Raw genomic sequence first — 5,462 nt, forward strand, 5'->3', positions numbered from 1 at the left:
CACTCAAACCATTCCCAGACATCGTATTGTCTCTGCTCCTCCTACCTTAACACGTAGACAGATAAAGGAGATGTTTGATGATTATGAGATTCATCTGGTACCGGAGGAGGCACGAGCTACCATAGTTGAGAGAGACTGGAGCTATGTCGAAACGTACATCAGATGGTTCTTCAGGGTGTCACATTCATACATGATGTCTGCTACTCTAGAAGATCCGTCGATACCAACCCATCAGGAGATACTAGTGGAGATTGTGCAGGCAGCCATTGACGAGGGTATCTTCTCTGATGGGTCTGGTGTCAGACGAGTCCTAGATACCATCATAGCGGAGGCCCATGAGGCATTGTTGTACCAGAGACATCGTGGAGGACATGGGGGATTGATGGACGAGGAAGTAGAGTAGGAAGAGGAGATAGAGAGAGGTTGTCAGACACACATAGTAGTAGTCTCTTATTATTATGTACGTCAATTTTTTTATTTTCGATCGTATGTTATACTTCATCTGAACACAGATAAACAACTTATAACATTAAATACATGTTATGATACATTCTGGAGATGTATCTCCGGAATATCCACGGATATGCATCTCCGATACAATTAAAATGTAAATGGCTTCTTAGTAGGTTGTATTGAATATTTGAAATTGTTTCAGAGATGCATCTCCGAAATATCTCAATGTTTATTCAGAAATAGGTGCATTCGGAGATGCATCACTGGGAACTAGGAGCAAAATAATTTTGCGTGGTGGCTAAGAAGTATCTAGGATGCATTAAGAAACTCTCGAAAGTAATTATTGATGGCCTAAAACTTTCCCAATCTTCATAATACGCACAATTGATGCATCAAAAGCATATCGTTGTCTTTGTCAACATCTTCAATAATCTTCTTTTCATCAACAGGTGGTAGAGATATCTATGGTCAACAAAAATTCAAATATTTTATTAACAAGAAAAAAGGATTGAACTTGGCTAACAAAGTTTCTAAATCTAACTACGGTTGAAATTAAATATATACAAACATTTATCCTTCTCATTTTACCAGTAAACTTTGGAATTGAACTCAAAGTTGTTTATTTGGGGATATTGTGAAATTTTATTCCTAAGGGGACCGATGTTGGACACGATGTTGGGGAAACTGGTCTAATTTATTAAACCAATAAGACAGTAATATAACAACAGCAAGAACACAATGCAGAAAGTAATAGAATAACACAAGAGATGTGTAAAGATTGTTGCAAAGTAAACAAAACAAGGAAATCATTCAAACATGATCTGCCTATGAAGGCCAAGAAAAGGATGGAACTTATGCATTCTGGTGTGTGTGGACCTTTTGAAGTTAGGTCGAATGGAGGTGACTGTTACTTTCTAACTTTCAAAGATGAGTTTACAAGACATATATGGATTTATCTAATAGAAAGAAAGAGTGAAGTGATCACACAATTCAAGAGATTTAATTTGACTATCGAAAAACAAAGTGAGTGCAACATTAAGAAATTGAGAACTGCTCGTGGAGGTGAGTATACTTTAACGGTTTTTGAAATATTTTGCAATGATGAAGGTATAAAGCATGAGGTCATTTCACCTTATATGCCTCAGCATAATGGAATAGCTGAGAGGAAAAATAGAAGTATACTGAACATGGAAAGTAGTATGTTGAAAGGCAAAGAGATGCCAAAGAAATTTTGGAGAGAAGTAGTGTTGACACCAATGTACATACTCAAATGATGTCCAACTAAGAAAATAAGGCACGAGACACCTTATGAGGCTTTGACATGGCTAAAGTCAAATTTTAATCTTCTTAGAGTATTTTGATCAATATGCTTCAGGCATGTACCTGGGTAATTGATAAGGAAGTTAGACGATCGAAGTTAAGCCATGGGGCTCATAGGTTATCATTCAACTGGTACATACCAGTTGTATTCACAAAATTATGATAAACTAGTGATCACTAGGGATGTTATGGTGGACAAAAGAAAAGGGTGGAATTGCATTCAGGGTTCGGTTCGACAAGAGCAAGAGACGGTCCCAACTGTGTTTGAAGCAGACCAACAAAATGAATCCACAACCACTAAAAATGAAAAACCACTCGAGCAGAACATTAGAAGATTGACCAGAACAAGAACTGGGTTGACAAGGCTAGCTAGATATAAGAGACTTCCATATCAAATAATTGATGCAGATTGTGACCTCATAGAAGAAGTTATGATGATGGTTGAATCAGACCCAATTAATTTGGATCAAGCCATGAATGCTTCAAATTGGTTGGCAGCCATGAAAGAAGAAATTAGGCCAATTGAGAAGAACAAGACCTGAGAGTTTGTCGAAAGACCTTGGAAAAATCCAATTGATGTGGAGTGGGTTTTCGAGTTGAAACTAAGGTCGAATGATGAAATTTCCAAGTATAAGGCAAGACTAATGGTAAGAGTTTTTCTACAACAACATGGTATCGACCTCAATGAAGTCTATGCACCTGTTGTAAGGTTGTATACAATCAGGACTGTTGTGTTGATTGTAGCATATAAAGGATGGAAGATATACCAATTGGATGTTAAGTCAACATTCTTGAATGGACCATTGGAAGAAGAGGTTTATGCCATTCAACCACTAAGATTCGAAATCAAAGGGCAGGAGCAGAAGATGTACATATTGAGGAAGACTCTATATGGCTTGAAGCAAGCTCCAATGGCTTAGAATAAGAGAATTGATGGTTCCTGATCAAGGCATGTTTCACAAAATTTGTTTCAGAACATGGAGTATGTGTCAATTATGCAGACAGAGTTAGTCGAATTATCCTATGTCTCTATGTGGATGATTTGTTGATCACATGATCTGACAAAGAAGGGACTACGAAGCGCAAGGGTTTTCATTAGGGCATTGACTTAGTTTTAGATTACAACCTACATTAGGTCAACCTTGGTGGATTGAATTCAACTGGTCCTATTGGTTTGCGCACTAGTCCATTACTTTGTTTGATTGGGATTCAAGGCCAAATATCATGATTCAAATTTCATTTCAAGGATAGCATTCAAGAATTCAAATTAAAGAATATTCAAATTAAAGAATATTCAAATTGAAAATGAAGGCAAAGTTGGATTACTTGGAAAACAAGTTACAAGTTACAAAATTCAAAAGCCTTCATTCAAGTGTGCAAATACATTACAAAGGTATCAAAAATGGAAATTACAAGGAAAATTGATATTTGACCTACAGTTGACTTTTTGGTCAATTGTTAACTTTTGGTCAGACAGTTGACCACAGTCCCACCTCTACCCTATACCTATTTCCAAGCAGTTCCAAATATCTTCAAGCCTTGTGTCATGGTTGATTCTTCATGTTCTTCAAGTATGTTAAGTTTCTTCAAGTCCATGCCATGACCAAGCTTCATCCCACCAAGCTTTCACTTTGCCATGCCTTGACTTAGATCCTCCAAGCACCCAAGTTCCATACACCAAGCCCTATCTTATCAAGCAAACAACAAACCTGCAACAAGAGATCAAAAACAACGGTGCATAACAAAATTGAACTAGTAGGAATGATCTAACACTTAGAAAACATTCAAAGACCAATCATGCTTTAGAATTTGAAGTTGCATAACATCTAAAAGTACAATTGAATCCATTTCTAAGTTTTAACATATACTTCATTTTCCTACATCATGATTCAACCACACTGGTAGTCACAACAAATCAAGCTAAACACTTCAAGTCAGTTCATTTCAGTACTTCATTAACTTCTAATAATTAACTTTTTTTCCAACAACTTATTTTAACTAACTTCGCCTTACCATAATATTTCTAATCCAATCAGTATAATAACAAGCTTATTAACTTCAATCCAATTTCAGCTAACAACCAAGCAATCCAAAATTTCTTACTAACTGCATCCAACTAACAACCTCTCATTCACCATATAACTAGCTACCATTCAAACTTCATTAGCTTCTCAACAATTAACTAACTCAAGTTGATCCAACATTTTTCCTAACCTAATTCAATCTAACTTGTTAATCAAACTACAACTAACAACTAACCATATGATAATTGCGATTTAACATAACTCTATAACAATATAACTTAAAAATGACAACAAATTGAAGTTAAAGCCAATTCTCCGTTACACTAACTTCTTTCCACCTAAATGTTAAACTCAAACCAACTGACTTGTTCACAATTAAACTAATACTCACATAATAGAATTTCTAACACTCGCTAATTCTCAACTAAAAAACCTAACAGAACTAACCTGAACTTACCTTCGAACTCAATCGATTTAACAGACTTCCTGATTTGGTTAACCTTCAACTAACTTGCAAAGAGAGAAATTAACATAGTTAATCTTGCCCTAACCTATAACTAATCCTGACCGAGCTACCCAAATTTTTTATCACTCTCACTCTATAAATCAACATCATCCTCAATCATTCAAGGAGAATTCAATCATTAGCACACAGAATTTCACAAACTCTCTTTCACTCTTCATCACTCTCTCTCAGACTCTCTCTCCATCTTAATCTTCCTCACTGTCACTACACACTAATATCACCATAGTTGTTAGAGCTTCAACATCTAAAGCTCTAAATAGTTGAGCTAAATCCTCACCTCTCACGCACACTCAAACAACAAGCCACATAGCATAATTCGAACCCACATACTACATTTGAAGATGAAGAAGAAGGTTGCAGTGGATTAGGGATCAAAGAGCTTACCGTATTCGAAGCGCCTATGGATTTCTTATCATCTTCCTCTTCAAACTTTTCAACCTTGAACGAAGCAATTCACCGCTTCGAAGGTAGGATCTCATCTCTCTTGATTTCGTCTATTTTTGTTATTACCAGATGATAGAATTGACATAGATAAGCCTTAGCCCTAAGTTCTGAGGTTGAAATTAGTTATAGTTCACGTTTAATTTGGATCTGAGAAGTTAGGGTTCATACATTTTCTTCTTCGATTTGAACTTTGAGGGAGGATTTAGGAAAAAGTAATATTATATTAAGAGAGCGAGAGCGAGAGAGAGAGAGAGAGAGAGAGAGAGAGAGAGAGGGGGTAGAGAGACGGTTCAAGTGATGTAGGTTTGGTAGTGGTTGGACCTCCTTCGTCGCTAAGGCGATTTATGGCATGACGGAGTTGATATTCAATGGAGGTTTTTTTTAGTGACCTAAGTTTGGACTTGGAACAAAGAAGCATAAATGAACACACTGATCTCCCTTCCCTTTATCTTGGCTCATGATATTGGGCTTGATACCTTAGGCATATGGCCTTCACTGAATGCACCATCTTTTTTCACATCATACCACTATGCTCTTTTGCCAAGCACATTCTGGGCCTAGGGCACACTTGGCCCACTGAAATGCTTGATGCACCCTGCCAAGCAGCACACACCTCCCACGCCAAAAGCCATGAGGAGCTTTGGACTTCCTTAAGACCAATCCAAAATTACTTGTTAATAGTTTTTCTATATACA

At 36.9% G+C, this 5,462-nt stretch overlaps 1 long non-coding RNA gene across 1 annotated transcript; it reads right to left on the reverse strand.

Moving 5' to 3' along the window:
* Positions 1-3,072: 3,072 nt before the first annotated feature.
* LOC127082516 (uncharacterized) lies at positions 3,073-5,250 on the reverse strand. Its single transcript, XR_007788183.1, has 2 exons — positions 4,708-5,250; positions 3,073-3,482 (listed from the first exon to the last, which is right to left on the reverse strand). It is a non-coding gene; the product is annotated as an uncharacterized LOC127082516 (long non-coding RNA).
* Between the last annotated feature and the right edge of the window lie 212 nt (positions 5,251-5,462).

The sequence above is a fragment of the Lathyrus oleraceus genome, chromosome 1 (genome assembly GCF_024323335.1).
Source record: "Lathyrus oleraceus cultivar Zhongwan6 chromosome 1, CAAS_Psat_ZW6_1.0, whole genome shotgun sequence".
Lineage (NCBI taxonomy): Eukaryota > Viridiplantae > Streptophyta > Magnoliopsida > Fabales > Fabaceae > Lathyrus > Lathyrus oleraceus.